Raw genomic sequence first — 20,228 nt, 5'->3', positions numbered from 1 at the left:
ATGGGGCTCTGTGCTGACAGCTCAGAGCTTGAAGCCTGCCTTGGATTCTGTGTCTCCCTCTCTCTCTGCTCCTCCCCCACTCACATTATGTCTTTCTCTCTCTCAAAAATGAATAAATTAAAAAAAAATAAAAAAGAATAATGTCTCTTCTACTCATGCAATTATTCTTGTAAATGCTGAAATTTTCTCCGCCCCCCCCCCCCCCCTCTAGCTTTTCAAAGATTCATTGCTCTTGAGTTTGGCTTTTCAATTCCACATTTTACGTTCATGTTTGTGATCACTTCTTCCAAAATGAGTTGATTAAAAAACAAACAACCAAAAAGCCTCAGTGCTGATTTCCCTAGCACAATGAAGTGCATGTTAAGAAGAACTTCTGTCTCCTGGTGTCCTCTGTACCTGGAATGCCATCCTTAGTGGTCACTTTTTTGTCCCTTTATTTGAAAATGAGCTCAAATGTTTCTTCCTTAGGAAGTGTTTTCTCTGGCACCTGACTAAAGAATGTAATGTAATTATTGAACCTATTTTTTAAACTCTTTAGCCTTGATACGACATCTGAAATATCCATTTTCACTTTTGCCACAATTGAGCTTAGCATTAAGCTTTCAGAGTGATGTTAACAAAATTGGCTTAATAAAGTCAAATGCCTTATTTTTTAAAAGACTCTTTAGAAAATCAAACTTCACAGTTCCGTTAATCATGTCTCTTTTCAATTGACTACCCACAAAAAGTCAAGTGTCTCTTAAAATCTTCAACTTAAATTATATTGCTTTCATGGTAAATGTGGAGATTTACTAAAGATTAGCAACTATCTGAAGCCTATTTAAACAGAACGTTTTCTATTTTCTTTTGGTATAACCTGCTATAAAGGCTGGAAAAAAATAGTTTATTTGTGGTTGAAGTTTTGTAACTTCGTACTGAAGACAAAAGAATCCAATAAAACACCCTTTAGCTGCATCAGTGAAATAACTGCATATTTTAAAATGTGAAAATTTAAGAGAAATATCTGTTTTAAGCTCTGAGTTTGTATCTACGTTGACCATCACAGACTTGCTGCAGAAATATGCCTGAGCAGATTCATACTGACATTAAATAGTCAATATTTATTATATATATTCCACCTTTAAAGGGAATTTAAAATGTCACTAAAGGTTTAATAAAGTAGAAAAATTTGAACAAGGGATCAAAAGATAAGCACAACAGTGGTAAAGTTTTTGTCATTCAAGCATAAGCTTATTTTCTGAGCTCTCTAACTTACTTTCTTTTATCAGACAGGAGAAGCAATATCAGCCCCTTAGTAAATCATAATACTTGCTATTGAATTATTCTCAAAATGAAAGCTATATGTAGTATTATCATCTTGCTTACTCCTTCTTTCTAAATATATCAAAATATGCTCATGAGATAATTAAATCCTAAAATGTATTGTGATGGCTAATTTCATAGGTCTGTTTGATGGGGCCAAGGGATGCCCAAATGCCTGGTAAAAACATTATTTCAGGTGCGTCTGTGAGGGTCTCTGGGAGAGCTTAGCAGGTGAATCAGTAAGCTGAGTAAAGAAAATCACTGTCACCAATGCAAGCGGGCGTCAGCCAACCCACTGAGCACCTGGATAGAACAAAAAGGCAGAGGAGGGCAAACTGCCTCCCTGCTTGAACTAAGACATTCGTCTTCTGTCCTTGAACATTAGTGCTCCTGGTTCTGTCTTTCTCACTCAAAACAGGACATACACCATCAGCCCCCAATTCTCAGACCTTTGAACTCAGACTGAGTTATACCACTGGTTTTCCTGCTTCTCTAGCTTGCAGGTGACAGATAATGGGACATAATGGGACATAACAGCATAAGCCATCTACAGCATGAGCCATCTACAGCATGAGCCTAATACATCTCCTCAAACATAAGTATATATACAAGCATGTGGATATATATATATGTACACACACACACACACACATGTCTTTATGGTTTATTGTCATAATATCCCAAATCACAATTTCCATTGTGATTAATGTGCATTTTGTACAGGCAAATAAAAATAGGTATATTTTCTTTCTAATGTCTCCATTTAAAAAAACATTGTTGGCATTCCTTCAAGAGTTGAGGTCCATCTTACTTCTTCTTGAGTCTTGGCAGGCCATTAACTACAGTGGATGGAATATTTTGTGATTGTCAAGGCTATCAAAAAATGTGATACAGCCTCTGCCAGGTTCAGAATGCTTGCCCTTGGATCCTAGTACCCACCCATGCTTGGAGGAAGCCAAATATCCTTGTCAAAGCTGTATGACCATCAAGAACTTAAGGGCATTATTTGGTCCCGTTAAAATGGTGCCATTATCTTTTTATGTCACAAAAGAGGCTTTATGTATTGTAAAAAGTAGGATGGAAGAGGGCAGTATTGCGTTCTTCTTTGGTATAAAAAAGGCGGGGTAGGGAAGAGATAAAACTTTTTTTTTCACAATAAAAAATGTTGTTTAGAATAATTTTGGAATTTGAGACAATAAAGGCTCAAACTTTTGTAGTCTCTTCCAAAGAGGTATAGGCAATAACCTATTTTGAAAAGGAGGATGGACTCTACTCCTCACTCTACATATAGGGCAGACATTTTTAATAATGATGTAACTTTTCCTGTTTTGAATGCCCTGATTCAGACTGTTGAGTTTGCCCTTGGGATCATGGTTTTTCTCCATTCTTCTTGAAGTAATTGTACTTTCTGGTATGGAAGACAGTATGTCAGGGACAATGCATTTTGGTTCATAGAGTCTCTGAAACTTTCTGAACATAGAGGGCAGCACTTTCCAACAACCCATTGAGCTGACTTTTGGTTTAGTCCTAATAATTTCTGGGGGCTACAGTTTGGGCTGCTCCCTAGTGTCCCGTCAGTCTACACCAGCTGACTGACCTTAAGGTTGAATTTCAAGTAAATCTTTTGTTCTCATCATTTCTCAGCTAAGTGAAAGGAGTATAGTCTTATTGTGTATGGATATAAAATGTTTAAAATTGTCAAATATTTTATATTGATAATAACATTTGATACTTATTTTGTTGAGGACACTGCTCACATGTCATTTCCCCAGAGGACCTTTTTGTTATTATTACTAATTTTTTAAGTAAGCTCTAGACCCAATGTGAGGCTTGAACTCATGACACTGAGATCAGAGTCTCATGCTCTACTGACTGAGCCAGCCAGGTGCCCCTACAGGGGACCTTTTTGGATCACTATGCAATCCATTTTCTTGCCTGCTTTCTTTTTCACCATAAGATATGTATTCATTTCATTTTAAAAGTTCATTCGTTTTTGGGTGCCTGGGTGGCTCAGTCGGTTAAGCGTCTGACTTCGGCTCAGGTCATGATCTTGTTCTTCGTGAGCTCGAGCCCCACATCCAGCTCTGTGCTGACCACTCAGAGCCTGGAACCTACTTAGAATTCTGTGTCTCCTTCTCTCTCTGTCCTTCCCCTGCTCATGCTCTGTTTCCCTCTGTCTCTTAAAAATAAATAAACATTAAAATTTTTTTAAAAATTCATTCATTTTCTCTTTTCCATTGAAATAAACAGTTCATAAGGGCAGGCAATTTTGTTTACCCTATTCACTATTGTATGCCCAATATCTAGAATTATATTTGGCACATACTCAGTGCTTAAAGTAAATTTATAATTTGAAATAGTACACTTGGTGATGAGGTACCAAACTCAGTAGGGCCTCTTGATTTTATCAAGGTATAGAGCTAATATATAGCACAGTCTATTTTCTTCTGATGCTTTCTAACTGGGTACCTGTAATGATTAATTTTTAACCCAAGTTCGATTACATTTAGTATTTTGAAAATGCAACTTGATATGCAGAGGAATGTGAGAACAATTTAGAGTCATTAACCTGTAAAAGGAGGCTAACACTTTTATGGCTAGGCATAACATGGGCAATGTAGATAAACAACCTTTGGGAATTCCCTGGGCTCATTAAAGTGTACAAGTTAGGAAGTTTAGTAGCTCAGGATTCTCTAAGACAGATATATTGGAGGTTTTGAAAGAAAACCTCTTGCTAAGCATCTATCACACACATCTCCCAAGTCATTTCAGTTTATGATTTATTTTCATAATACCCAAAGCCACAGCATGTCATTCAATTTCCATTGTAATTAATATGTGCTTCATCAAGGCAAATAAAAATAGATATATTTTCTAGCTTTCTAATATCTTCAGTTGTCCCTCTAAATTTATTAGACTTCTTCCCTCTTTATGATAATTTTGGCTCCTATTTCCAGAAAAGATTTCAGATGTCAATATTAAGTTTGCTGCCTTCTGTGTGGCTGTAGATTTTTAGAGGCATGATTGTAGATTTATTAGAATCCACACAGAATGGCATGTATCTATTTCTATGATAATTTAATACCTTTGAGGATGCTCTGTGACTTTCTACTTCACTAAACATAAAATATAAATATACGGGAGATTTAAAAAAATATGTCATTACCAGAACTCTCAAGGATTCATCAGATAGTTTCTTATGTGCTATTTCAAAGCAGCAACCTTGAGATAACTGAAGCGGCCCTAAAGGTTCACCGACTGAGGCCATACTCAGTAGCTTTCCATCCAGCCCCTCTAAAGCTGGATGCACAAACACAAAACACAAATGCACAAAACACAATGTTGGTTAACACCATATGAGTTTAAGGTTTCGGAATGCACCCAGGTGTGCTGTTTATCCAGCACCCTTCAATTATACTGACTTCTCTTAGGTCTGGAAGAGGTGAACAAATTGACACAAGGTTAAGCATATCTTCAATATATGAGTTTCCACCCTTTTCCGAACACTCAGAACAGGACCTATCTTAGTGGTGAATTGCTTCCTTACTCCCAACCCCTCTGTAGACCACTTTTTCAGTTGGACAGTGATGCATGACCCCTCTGCGGTTATGAGCCAGTGCCCACTGGTTCAGAATACGATACTTCTGGAGGGAACCTGAGTGTCCTTGTTCATATACACTGAATTCAGCACAGCCCCCAGTCAAAATTTGTCCCTTTCATTTTTCACTCCTCTCCAAGGAATTGGGCTATGCCTCTTCTTGGAATGGGGGCATAGTGGTTTGTCTCAGACTATGAACATTGATGCTCAAACTGCCTGGAATCAAAACCTGGTTGACTACTTACTAGATGTGTGACATGGAATTAGTTTCTTAACCTGTCAGTACTTCAATGTTCTCCCCTTTCAAATGTAGATTAGAATAGTACTTCTGTCCTAGGATGTTTGGTTTGTTTAAATCATTAGTTAAATGAAAAGTGCTCTGAACAGGACTAGCACAGAGTACCTGCTATGCAAAGATTTGCTTTTACTCCAGTCACTGTACACACACACACATACACACACACACACACACACACACACACACACATCCTGACACACACACACTCCCAGTATGTGAATTTTGGCTTCTTTGCCTCTTTTATCTAAAGTTCTAATTTCTCTTATTAATCTCATTAATCATTAATTTGATATGCTAGATATTCTAATGCATGACAAGAGATTCTCAGGTGAGGCTTCCTGAGTGAAAATATTCCACGGTTCTCCACACTGCTTAGCCTAATGTTTAGAGTGTTCAATGAAATCTTTCCAAGTCATTCCTATGATCAAATATTTACCCTACTGTCTAATGAAAGTAGACTCCCTATTCCCTGAGGATTCCCTGCACTTTATACAAAGTCATATTTTGTTCTTACTATTTCCTCTATCATCAGAAATTGCCTATATCTTTTCTTTTAGTGACCAACTCAAAATTTACTTTTATTATGCAGACTTTCTCTAATTCTCTAGTCAAAATGACTTAATTCCTGCCTCAATTACATTTTGGTTAGGTTTTATGCCTCTTTCTTTACCAAAAAGAAAAAAAAATAATTACTTGGATGTGCAATTTAACTACAGAGAAATGTTCACATTTTAAGTTTATAGTTCAGTGGGTTTTGACAAATACATATACCTTGAAATGCAGATTCCTTTACTCCAAAAAGTTGTCTTGAGTCCCTTCCCAGGAAATCCTTACCATCTTTCTCAAATAAGGCTGTTCTGATGTCTACCATCAAGCTTAGATCTGACTGTTTTAGAACATCTTATGAAATCAGGCAGTGGATATTCTTTTATGTGTGTTAATCAAAAATTAAAGGCCCCTAAACAAGGTCATGGTAGAGGGCAGCTTAGCAATAGTCTTTCTACGTTATATGATGCCTATCTTAAGTCTCTCCTGTGGAATCTGGATGGGATCTCAGAGTGTCTGGCACAGAGTAGGTACTCTATAAATGTTTGAGTTGAGTTACATATTAACTGTGGGATTGTAGAGACAGTGATTTCACCTAATGCTGAAAATTCAGTGAGACAGGAGAGAAATATTACAAGCAGGCATTTCTCACTCTTCTCACATGATGTCCATTTTTCTCTCCTGTGTCTTAGAGATTACCCTACATTGCATTCCTGCCACCATATATTCAGTCAATCATGAAAGACAAACCCTTGACCTTGGGAAGAAACAGGCTGGGCCTTGAGAGTGCTTTACCTAGTGTTCCATTGAAAATCTGCCTAGAGTACCTCAAGGAAGTTTTACATAAAATGAGACTCTCACAGTGTTTACGTAGAACATAATGAAATGCCAAGTTGCCTATCTTGGCACATGTTATGCATTATCTTGCTGTCACTGAATTGGTAATATCTGTTTAATATGTATAAGTAAAAAAGCCTTCCCCAAAGTATATCATCTTGTCAAAATAAAAAAAAATTTCAAATCCCTCTTGGCTATATGTTTGGTATGCTGTTGAAGGAGAACTTTCTTACATCTGGAAGGAAAGGAATCTGAAATATTCAACATTGGCAAAATCTGTAAAACCTATGGAGGTCACACAAATTCAGATTATGCCTGGAAACCTCTTAATTAGATTTTTTTTCAATCAATATGTAACAACAGCCACATGACTGTACCTACATCTATGTGGAAAGTGATACACTTCTTTCTTTTCTTTAAGTTTATTTTTATTTATTTTAAGAGAGAGAGTGCAAGCAGTGGAAGGGTGATGGAGTTGGGGGAGAGAGAATCTCTGCTCTGACAGAGTGGAGCCTGATGGAGGGCTCAAACCCATGAACCGTGAGATCATGACCTGAGCCAAAAGCAAGAGTAAGATGCTCAACTGACTGAGCCCTCAAAGCACCCCCGCTTAATGTCTTGCTGCAGGACTCTCTGGGGTTGGATCGGGCACAGAGTTATAGAAAACCAGCAAAATATTTTCCCTCACTGTATTGCCCAATCATTGTTAATACATTACCCATTCTAATCACCCAATCCTAATATCACATCTACAGTCAAGTGACAGAGATATGCCAAAGCTGAAGAAAGTCTTTTTTTTAAAACATTTTTTTAACATTTATTTATTTTTGAGACAGAGAGAGACAGAGCATGAACAGGGGAGGGTCAGAGAGAGAGGGAGACACAGAATCTGAAACAGTCTCCAGGCTCTGAGCTGTCAGCACAGAGCCGGATGTGGGGCTTGAACTCATAGACTGTGAGGTCATGACCTGAGCCGAACCGACTGAGCCACCCAGGCGCCCCTGAAGAAAGTCTTTAAGAATGTGTTTTACCCCCAAAAACAAACCCAAAGGAAAAGTTTTAAAAATGTAAATAGCACACAACATAATTTGAATGAGAACATAGCTTGTGAACATCACATTACTTACATGGAGTATAAGTTCAGATATATTGATACCTACAGAAACAGAAATATGGTGAGAACACATTTAAAAATTGCTATGTTAGCAATGTCAGCTCTCTGATGAATCCAGCCCAACAGAATGTTTACTTAGTCTTCCTGTGCCAGTCACAGGATCTACAATATCAAATAAAACTGACACCTTTCCTGCTTTTCTAGGGCAGAAACATTAAAGACATAATTACAAAAATGGTCATTGGATTCATTTGACATGTGTATGAAAAACTCTCTGAGAAGATTTAAAATCTTCCAAATGCATGGGTTCTTTCTGTAGGCTCTCCCTCAGATCTTTGACTCTTGTGCAGTGAGTATGATTATGTAGTTTCCTGGTGTGTAGCAGTTCAAAAATCGAGGTCAGAGAGAGTATACCCAGAAGAGATTTGCTAGAGGTGGGCATGTGACAATAAATAATATAAGTGACAACAGACAACTCACACCAATGTAGAAAAGAGACATAGAACTGTAGCTTAGTTCAAAAATTCAATATTTTTCCAATTTATATATTTATGTATGTGACATATTTTTTTTTAAATAAGCCTTACCTGAAAGTTCAAACAATAAAATGCACGAATGTAGGGCAACTCTTATGGTGATGGGGAAATAAAGAATGAGGAGTGGTAAAGCATTAAGAGCTCTTATTTATTTTCATCCATGACCACTTCAAACACCAAACCTGATGAATCTCAAAGAATGTTCCTCTGAAATCTTAGGTTTCATCAGTTTTCCTTAAAAATAACTACAAAAATGGATACTGTTGTGCCATTAGAGTTTCAATTCAGTCCAGCAATCTTCTTTATAAGATTACGACCACTAGGGGCGCCTGGGTGACTCAGTCAGTTAAGCATCTGACTTCAGCTGGGGTCACGATCTCCTGTTTTGGGAGTTGGAGCCCCACATCTGGCTCTGTGCTGACAGCTCGGAGCCGGAAGCCTGCTTTGGATTCTGTGTCTCCCTCTCTCTCTGCCCCTCCCTTGCTTGCACTCTAGCTGTCTCAAAAATAAATAATAAACATTAAAAAATTATAAGATTATGGCCATAAGAACAATACAAATAAAGAATTTATGCTGACAAAATAGAAAGAGAACTTGACTGAGGTGGCAAGCTTTAGATTGAAAATTAGTTTTGCCTTTTGCTGTACATCCTTGTGACTATTAGTCACAGTCTATGCTTCTAATAGTTTCCTATTGTTTTTGTAACAAATTATCACCAATTCAGAGGTTTAAAGCATGGAAGTATATTATGTTACAATTCTATAGTTCTTTTTTTGTCTATTTATTTTGAGAGAGAGAGAGAGAGAGAGGAAGAGAGAGAGGGGCGGGGGAGAGAGAGAATCTCAAGCAGGCTTGGTACTCTTAGCATGGAATCCAGTGTGGGGCTCTGTCTCATGAACCATGAGATCATAATCTGAGCAGAAATCAAGAGGCCGACACTTAACCTACTGAGCCACCCAGGTGCCCTATATTATGTGACAATTCTGAAGGTCAGAAATCTCATGCAGATCTAACTGGCTAGAAACAAGCTGTTGGCCTAATTGCGTCTTTCTTGGGGCTCTAAATAGAACCTTGCTTTTTCCAGCTTTTGGAGGCCACCTACTTTCCTTTTGGCTCATGAACCCCTTCCTCCGTATTCAAAGTTAAGAATGTTGGGCCAACCCTTATTCTTGCTCCCATGTCTCTGATTCTTTCCCCTGATTCACTCTTCCATTTTTAGGGGCGCTTGTTGTTCCGTGGTGCACACCTAGATAATCTAGGATAATTTCTCTATCTTAAGACAAGCTGATTTAGGAAACTTACTATTGTGCGATCTTTAATTCCCTTTGCCATTGTATCTAGCATATCCACAGATTTGATGGATTAGAACACAGACATCTCTTGGGAATCCCTATTCTTCCAATCACAGAGCTCTCTTTTTCTCTTCTCTATTTTGCTAATATTTTTTAAAGCAAGTTGGTTTTAAAGCTTAATGAATTTTAAGTTAAATGTTGTATATGAAAGTTTTTTTGAATATTGTAAAGTAATATATAGAAATAGGTGGAGGGGATTGAGAGGCACACATTTCCAGTTACAAAAAAAAAAAATCACAAATATTTAAAATACAGCACAGGGGGGACACCTGGGTGGCTCGGTGGGTTGGGCGTCTGACTTCGGCTCAGGTCACGATCTCGCGGTCCGTGAGTTCGAGCCCCGCGTCGGGCTCTGTGCTGACAGCTCAGAACCTGCGGCCTGTTTCAGATTCTGTGTCTCCCTCTCTCTGACCTTCCCCCATTCATGCTGTGTCTCTCTCTGTCTCAAAAATGAATAAACGTTAAAAAATTAAAAAAAAAACTATTAAAGTACAGCACAGGGAATATAGTCAATAACATTGTAAAAACTTTGTGTGGTGACAGATAGTGACTAGACATAGTGGTGATTATTTTGTAATGTATATAAATGTCCAATCACTGGGCTATACACCTGAAACCAAAGTGATGTTGTATGTCAAGTATACTTCAATAAAAATAAAGTGATATTTAGATTTAAGTTGATATTATAACATGATTTGTTTTTTGAATTTATGAGAAAATATCTATAGGACATGTCTAGAATTTTTTAAAAGTGGTGTGCCTTTAAAATGATTTTCTTCACAAAAAAATGATTTATTCACCAATTCAAATGAGGAATCTGATAAGAATGATTAATATAATAACAGCATTTACTGTTTATTGAACAGATATACTAGACACAGTGTTAGGTTCATTTCACACATTAGTTCCAATCCTCACAACAGTCATGAGAATGAAGATTTAAAATTTGCATTTATAGATGTTGCAATTGAAAGCAAGAAGAACTAAGTAACACAACCTAACAACGCCACAATTTAAGCAGCAGAGGCAGAATCTGGGCTTCAAATTCCAGTCTTTACACTCCTACACTTCCCCCTGCTTTCTTGCAACATGAAAAAAAATAAAATTTTTATTTTTAACCTACTGAAATATACCTTGTTTTGGGAGTTTAACATAGTCTATTCAGACAGATAAGATTTCCAAATTAAAAAAAAAAAAGTTGGAAAAGAGTTCTAGAAAGATAGATTGGAATTCCAGGAAGAAGATCACCACAAACAAATGCAAAACTGTGAAGCCTTTTAGATATATATTTAGGAACATTTTTGCCGACATGCAGGTTGTGTGGAAGGAAAATAAGGATTGGGAATCAGGGTAGAGACAGACTGCTCAAGAGATTATACTATTAAGGTAAGGTTTTTATACTTAATTTAGTAGACATTTGGGACCCTGGAAGGCCTTGAGGTTAGAGGATATTGTATATAATATAATTCATATTAAAGATTCTGGGGTTTTCACTTAAAAAACTTTTTCTTTTTTCTTTTTCTTTTTATTTTTTGAGGGGGGAGGAGCAGAGGGAAAGGAAGAGAGAGAATCCCAAGCAGACTCCATGCTCAGCGTGGTGCCCGACCTGGGCTCAATCTCTCATCAAGAGATCCTGACCTGGGCCGAAATCAGGAGTCTGATGGTAAACCAACTGAGCCACCCAGGTGTCCCTCTCTTTTTCTCCTGAGAGATCCTGCCATTCTCCCAGGACAGAGGCTTTCAAATATATCTCTTAATTTTTTTCTTATATGATGACACAGTTTGTTTGTATTCATGATGATGTGTAGTCAGCAAAAATACTTGTGTATATTCAGAGGAAAAAAATTAAAAGCAATCTTTCAATATCCTATAAATATCTATAGCCTTTTCATTTGGGAAAAGTTGAATGCACATTTTCTGAAACCAACTCATCACACTCTATAAAATAATGTCCCAGGCACACATACCCATAAGCATATTAAATATTCCATGAGTTCCTATAAAAACCTTAATATATATTTTCAATCGCCAGAATGTATGTATATTTAATGTCAGACCAAATCAAATCCCAAATGTATTCTAATGATTTTGAAGATATCCAACCAGCCATTTCCAGGGAGATAGGCTATCAATCAAAGTAAAGATGAAAAATATAACTTTATCATAGAAATCATATGGGTCTAGAGAAGTAGGAACTGAAATGATAGTTTAGAAAAGTTACTTCCAGCTAAAAAACCTCATTATTGGCAATGCCTTGAAAATCATTAGGATTATTGTCATTTTTGTGTGTGTGTGAAAATACCTATCAAGCTTCTTTAAAATAAGCACCAAAAAGCATGTAAAAAAAATTCTAGGTTCTTGCTCAATATATGTCAAACCTTGTCTCTACTCTGTTACCCACCTGCCATATATTGTAAGATATATTCACACTGCAAAGCAATTTCTGACCCTTCATGGGGTCATTTTTCCAGGTTTTCTGTCACTGTGAGTGGTATAGGTCCAAAGAGCCATTCTTTCCTGGGGCAGCTAATGTAATGATATGTAGATATAACTGCAGGTACAGAATATCTCACTAAAGCCAAATTAAATGTATCTCCAGGTCAACCTTCCCTTAGCTGGATATCAAAAGTGCCCATGAGGTCTATAAGCAGTGTGGCACAAGAGAAGTTGAAGTGGAAATAAAAAGCAGTCATAATTGATTGCAATTAAAATATTTTATATTTCGCAGATTTGACAGAAACATAAGACCATGTGCACACATTTCTTTAGAGCACCTTCTAGGACTGTGGAAAAGGTCTAGGCAAGGGGCAGCTGGGTGGCTCTGTTGGTTAAGTGTCTGACTTCCACTCAGGTCATGACCTCACGGTTTGTGGAATCCAGAGGCGAGTCAGGCTCTGTGCTGACAGGTCAGAGCCTGGAGCCAGCTTTGGATTCTGTGTCTTTCTCTCTCTCTGCCCTCCCCCACTCACTCTTTCTCTCTCAAAAATAAATGAACATTAAAAAATGTTTTTAAAAATTAAAAAAAAAGGTCTGTGCAAGTGAGGGTCTCTGGAGTTTTGTTTCATCAGCTTCATGGTTTATATGGAGAACATTTTCTATACCATACAATTTTTCAAATATCAGCACTCTATATCTATTATGGTAATTTTATTGTTCATGTATATTTTATGGTATGCCACTGTAAAACCTTTGAAAAGGCAAGTGGTATATAAATTATGAATTAAAGCACAAATAGGACTGGGGGTCAGAAGCTTTGCCACTCACTAGCTACATGTATGACATTAGGTTACTACTCAATCTCTCTGGGCTCCAAGTTCCTAAACTCAATGGTGTAAAGCCAATTAAGGCTGAATATAAGGTTATGTGGTAAAGTGGGGTGACCTCAAATGGCCTAACCGCAAGTTCCCTCCCCACTCTGCTGTAGCAGGTGAGACCCCGCTGACCAAACACCTTCCTCAACAAGGGGCCCAGGCACAGTTCCTATTTAACCCTGAGTAGTGACTGTCAGTCTTTGCCAGCCCAAAGAATTATCCTACGAAGCCAATCAGTTCCTCGCATGGATACCAGGGATCACATCACTCTCCTGGTACCACTATTTTACAAACAAAGGAACAGAGTAGATAATCTAAAAAAATAACCTGAGCTGACACAGAACCAATAACTGAACAAGCCGTGCATGAACTCCCCCACCCCCTGCCAAGCAAGTTTGCCATCATTTCAGAACAGATTCCAGATTATTATGAGCATCAGGGCACAGATAGCAGTGTGAGCAGAACTAATTTTCTCAGGGGAAGCAGTAAGATTTACTTCTTCTCTCTGTCAGTACCCACTTCCAGGCCTGCAACCCCAAGAAGCGTTTGCCCACACAGATGGGCTGTCTCTTCCAGATTCTGCTGAGACCTTTCCTGCCCAGCTCTCTTGCCCTTTCCACTATGGCAGAACCTCCCATAATGGTACCCACACCACACCACACAGGTGACCTTCTTGTCGACCTTCCCTTCTCCCCAGAAACAGCACGTGACTTCAAATCACTCTGGGTCTTTCTCCTATATCTCCGCCATGAGACAGGCGTGTAGGACCCCCTCAGCCCACTTTACAGATGTTCATCCCAGCGATAGTGGACCAACATTCTGTGAGATTATTTGCATAGAAGAGTGCATGAAACGCTGAGGGGCCTATTTTCTGCAAAGGCAAACTGGAGAAGAGTTTCTGCAAAAGCAAGCAAGGAGAGTTTCCTTTGCATGTCTTATGTGTTTTTTGTTTGCAGCCTCTTGAGATGCTGGAATCTGTTTGGAAATAAAGGAGCCTCAGCAGAAGTGTTGCCAATTTCCTTGGTGAAAGAATCACAAAGAAAATGGGGTTTGAATATTTGACTTTTGTTGTTCTTTTTTTGTTTTTTTTTTTTTTTTGTTTTTTTTAAGATTTGTTTTCTTAATGTTTATTTCCGAGGAGAGAGACAGAGTGCAATCGGGGGAGGGGCAGAGAGAGAGAGAGAGAGAGAGAGAGAGAGAGACAGAATCCGAAGCAGGCTCCAGGCTCTGAGCTGTCAGCACAGAGCCCCATGTGGGGCTCGAACTCACTGACCTGAGTCGAAGTGGGATGCTTAACCCACTGAGCCACCCAGTTGCCCCTGCTGTTCTTGTTTTCATTTTTTAATTTTTATTTGCCCTTTAATGAGTAGAGTAACTATTACATCCATCAAAGGACAGGATGAAATTGTGGCAACATATGCTTCCTTATGTTAGCAAGATGCTCCTATACTAGAAGACTCTTCAAAACCTTTGCCTCATGATGAGCAGGTGTGGAGGGGGGGGGGGGCGGGCAGAGCTGGAAGGAAGCAGAGCAGCAGCAAGGCAACATGGGAGAGAAGTTAGGGGAGCAGCAGGATGTAAGAATTGCAGGGCTCTAGAGGATCAAAATGGTGGATCGAGGCAAGTAAGGCAGGATGGCAGGAATTCTTAGGTGGGATGTACATGGATTTGAAAACTTATATGTAATGTTACAACACTATTCTACGTATGAGAAACAAAGAAATGCCATGCTCAGAGAGATTTCTTGAGTGAAAAATCAGAAGTTACAAAAGGATTAGACTGTTTTAGAGAATCTGTGTATTTAATTAAAAGTACCTAAATAAATCCTTTGATTCCAATCTGCCATAACTGATTACATTTGCTTGCCCTTAATTCTTTAGCATAATAGGAAAAGTTATAATGCATCGTTTTAAATACCACAAGATGGCTTAGCAGTGAACTTGTGACATGTGCAAAAAGATGTAATGGGGTTTTCAGTTAAGAGTAAGGAATAAAGAAGGAAGAAAAGCCATGAGGCTTTAAAGTCCTTCTACTAAACTAGCACCTTCTACCTCTTATAATTAGCAAGGTGAATGTTGATTATATTAATAGAATTAATTGAATAGATGAGAAATGCAATTGTTGAGACATGCTTGGAATATGAGTTTTTGAAGCGCATGAGTTTTAACAACGGATTAACATCTGTGTATACTGAAATAATTCTCTGCAGTTATCAACAAAGCTGAAAGCTTACTTGTTTTTCTTCTTTATCTTTGAGACTAAGGGTACAATGTAACATAGTGTTAAGACTTCTGCTCTCCAGTGACACTGCTTGGTTTGAAACTGATTTCCCCAGCTCACTTGCTCTATGACCTTGGTGACATCACTTCCATTTTCTAGGTCTCAGTCTCCTCATAGGTAAAAATGAGAAAAGCTAAAAATGCTTTAATAGAGGGCATAAAACAATAAAGCTATCAATAAATGTTAAATGCTTCATAATTTGTTTTATTTTGTCTGTGCCAAGGACCCGGAGAACGTATTGTACCTTCCATTTTGTCTGACCTCGTACAAGCAATTTTGCCTTATAATATGAAATCCATTTCAAATTACAAAGCCTGGGGTTTGAGTTCAGGATTCCCTGTTTACTTCTGGATTCTATTCACAGCTTCGTGTTTCAGATTTCTTGGTTGTTCAATAAAAACAAAATAATGTTTTGGGGAAGATTTTTTTATAAAAATTAAATTATAAAAAAAAATTTTTTATAAAAATTCATGAATCACCTGTCACAAGGGGACGTTTATGTACCCTTCCTTTTCTTTAGCCTTTCCTAATTTTTACTGCCAAAACATACTACTCCTAAGTTTTAACAAGTTTCATATTCAAATAGAATTGGAAATGAATTGAAAATACACCAATCTGCTCAACTTTTCTTATTTAGTGCTTGGGGAAGGTTGTAAGGCACAATGCCTTTGAATGTCCCGTTACATCCAAAAAAAATTTATTCATTCCTTTTGCAATGCTTATTAAATTATATTACTTTTATTAAGGGGACATTTCACCAGAACCCAAACTAATTTTTATCACACTCTCTATTCAGAAATAGAAAGGCTCCTATATAAGGCTGTATATGGGAAAGAGGAAGTGTTTAGACTTCCCTTATCAAGCTTATAATATTCAGAATTTTAAAGTTTTAAATAGAATTCCAAAATGTTTAGTAAAGTTTGAATAGTTCTAGTTTATTGCAAGATGAAGATTGTCAAATGATGTGGAGAGCTAACAAAGAGAAGCCTGAAAGAGAGTTCCCATGGGACCTACCCAAATATTTACAGACTCCTTGGAAGAGGTAGTCTTTAAAACGAGACACAAAACCAAGACAGGGTGTTTAATGGTGATCTGGGGTGGAGGGTAGATAAGACAAAGTGAGGATTTAGTGTGTTTACAATTGCTGTGTAACAAAACATTCAAAATTTAGAAGCCCTGCTCACAGACTCTGTGGGACAGAAATTTAGGTGGTGGTTTGTCTCTGTTCCATAACTTCTGGGGCCTCAGCTGGGAAGACTTGAGGTGACATGATGGCTGGGGCCAGAAATCATCAGGAAGTTTGTTCACCCATATATTTGGCACATGGCCAGAGTTACTAGAAGGCTGAGTTTCCCTGGAGCTCTGAATTGGAACACCTATACCTTGGGTCATGATGTGGCCTGGGCTTCCCAAGCATGATGACTGGATTTTTGAGAAAAATTTCCCAAGAGCAAGTGGCCCTATAGAGCAAGGTGGCATTGCATGACTTTCCTCTCCTAGACTCAGAAGACTCACAGTGTTACTTTTAGTGCATTCTACTCCTTACTTCACTAAGCCTGGTCTAGATTCAAGGAAAGAGAGAATAGTCAAAATTGCAGGCTTACTTGAAAATCACCACATAGAGAAGCCCAGTGACCTTATCTTCCTATTTCTTACACAAATATATATGAGATATTTGACCTATTGCTTTGGAATGTATGATGTCAGAGGCAGACCGTAATATTTTGAGGATAATGGTTGTATATACTCAGAGGGAACTAGCAGTATCCAGATTCTTGTGAATTTCTTGCTCTTCAGTTCACAACTGAAGATACGGTAGTTGGTTCAGAAAGTTGAAACTAAACAGTAAACTGAGCTTTGAGCAAGACTCTCTAAAAGACCAGACTATTTTAAATCTCATGACAGGAGAAAAGGTTAGGAAAGATCTTCGATGTCAGATGTGTGATATTTTCTTTTTATGTATAATCATTGTGCTTTTATGATCGAAGGTGAGTTTTGCCAGTAGGTTTATTTCTTTTTAAGGCAAATAGCATGAATAAAGCAAGGCTTTTTTATGGATCTTTCATAATAGAAATCACCTGTGATCTTCATTAAAAGTCGGACCCTCTGGATATCCCATAACTTCTTTAATATAGTAAAAGACAAGGGTCTTTGCATTTAAATTAAATTACATTTGCCTAGCTTAGTTTTGACAGTAGGAGTTTGTTCCTGCCCTTACTTAGTTATAATCCTGGAGATGGGGCAGAGAATCAGAGAATCTTAAAACTTCAAAGAACATTGGGAAATATCAATCTAGTCCCTGTATCTTATGTTGTAAGGATAATAAAAATCAAAGCAGTTAAATGACTCACCCAGAACCATAGAGGGAATTAGTAGCACAACTAATTCTAAAACTTTTTCAGTGAGTGTCTTTGTCTCTTCTCCCTGTCTTTCTTAGGTTTCATTCCCTCAGCTCCCAAACTTTTCTGTCATAAAAAGAAACCACTTTTGTCAGACTTGAAACATTCTTTCTCATCAAACTGTAAAGAGCACAGTTTTAATATCACATTCTGACACAGTTTAAGAAACTCATTATTGTGACCTTTTCACAAATGTTTACATGGAAGATGGCTGGCAGCGTTTGACAGTTGATGTAAGGTTTCATGTTTCAGAAAGATTGGAATGGCAAACAGTTCCTCATCATTTTATTGTTAACAATCTGCAGATGATGTGGATAACACAGGAGTTATTTAGCTTTTTATTCATAATGTAGAATGGTTAAGCAGAGAGAAAAAACACTTGCTGATAATTTAAGTATTTTATATAGGTACCTAAGTAAAATTGATTTTCTTTTAGGATGACAGTAGGAGAAATTTGCTTATTGTCTAATAACTTTCATCTCTTGAACTTTACTTTTGTTTTAAAATAATTTTATAACACATCTGTGATGATCAAGTCATACATTATTCGAAGTTGAAATAAATTTAAAACTTTGCTTTCAGCAACAAGAGTTAAATTATAAATGAAATAGTTTTTAACATTCTTTCTCATTGATTGATTGGTTGATTTATTGATTGATTCAATAACTAGGTGTTGAGTTCCAGTTATATGCTAGGGACTGTGTTAGGAATTGAGGATAGTAAGTGCCCTTACATACCTCAAAGTGGTTCAAATACTATTCATATTTTTCTTCCCTGGGAACAGAGAAAAAGAAAAGATACTTGACTTGAGCCATTAGAAACATGGATTAGTGGCCTGGAAAAACCGGGAAGGGGATGAGAAATCAGGGATTATATGTTATGGTCCTTCTCCTGAATCCTACCTAGATCTCTCTATGGAAAGCTGCTGCTGCTGATTCTAGATCTCATAGATACCTTTCTTCTTGTGTTTAAAATATTTGTTGGTATGAATCTTTCATTTGGTGATTACTTAAAGCGATAAATTTTGAAATAATTCCCTCTCTCTCTCTCTTTCCACAACACACACACACACACACACACACACACACACACTGACACACACACACACACACACACACACACACACACACACCTCCAACAACACTGAAGCTCCTTTGGGAAGAGAAGGAATGAGGGAGAGTGTGTTAACTGTAAGGTTTCTTCTAAATGATCTGCTAAAGTCTTTTGGGAATACAGATAACAAAAATTATTTTTTTTTAATTGTTTAACTCACACCAGCTAATGTCCAGAACATTTCTTTTATAATTCATCTTAATTCTGTAGTTCATTTTTTTTTTTAATGCGGTGGAGGTGCAGAGAGAGAGGAAGTCACAGACTCCAAAGCAGGCTCCAGGTTCTGAGCTATCAGCACAGAGCCTGACACAGGGCTTGAACTCAAAGACTGCAAGATCATGACCTGAGCCAAGCGACTGAACCACACAGGCACCTGCTGTAGTTCACCTTTTTATTGCCTCTTTGCAAGCATTCTCCTCTTTACCATTTCCTTTTCTTTGTCACATTGTCCTTAGCTAACCTCCAACTCAGATTTACCATAAGAATACTCCATAAGTATTCTTACTCCATAAACTATTACCATAAGAATACGCCATAACAAACCATCCCAAAGCACTTAAAACAATGATTTATTCTCATCCATTCATTTGTGAGTCTGCTAGACTCGGGTGGACATAGATTGAGTATGTCACTATTGGGCTTTTAGCTGTAGATTCTACCCAGGTCTGCTCTGTGTATCTCTAGCCCTCATGAACTGGCAGCTAACCAAGCTCTGCTCTTCCCATGGGAAAGGGTGGGTGAACAAAGAACATAGCAATCGTGAAAACATCATTTAAGTCTCTGAGACTGTCAAGTCTGCTATCTGATTGAACTAAGTCACATGGCCATGGCCAAAGTTTCAGGGGTGCTTAGAATGAGGATAAACACACGTGTGGATTTATAATTCTTTGATAGGAGTGTTAAAGGATGTTAGTGATAATTCAATCTAATATCATTATTAAGCCCTATTATCCCTCTATTCCAGTGTTGCTCTGGGAACTTAAACGGGACCAGAGAAAAACCTCCAAACTTGCAGATTGGCTTCACTTTGTATTCATGACCATTGACGTCAAAAAGCAGTCAATACTGCTCAATAGTCCTACATGATATCCCAGAAAGTTCATTTTCTCATTCCTTTCAAAACAATTTTTTAAGAGTTCTTTTTTAAATGTTTATTTATTTTGTGTGTGTATGAGAGAGAGAGAGAGAGAGAGAGAGAGAAGAGGAGAGAGGGAGGGGCATAGAGAGAGTGGGGGAGGGGCAGAGAGAGGAGAGAGATAATCCTAAACACTGACAGTGCAGAGCCAGATGCGGGGCTTGATCTCTCAAACCTTGAGATCATAACCTGAGCCAAAATCAAGAGTCAGACTCTTAATCAACTGTCCCATCAACTGAGCCACCCAGGTGCCCCAACAATTTTTGTACTCACTTGCCTCTTTCTTCAAATGTGGTTTTGGTTTGTCCTCTCCAGTAGAATGTAATCCAATGAAAGCAGATATCTTTGAAGGTTTTGATCACTGATGCATGTTAAGTTCTCTGAACAGTACCTAGTATATAGTGTGT

Source organism: Panthera onca, chromosome D1 (genome assembly GCF_046562875.1).
Source record: "Panthera onca isolate mPanOnc1 chromosome D1, mPanOnc1 haplotype 2, whole genome shotgun sequence".
Lineage (NCBI taxonomy): Eukaryota > Metazoa > Chordata > Mammalia > Carnivora > Felidae > Panthera > Panthera onca.
This window is presented reverse-complemented; position numbering follows the sequence as displayed.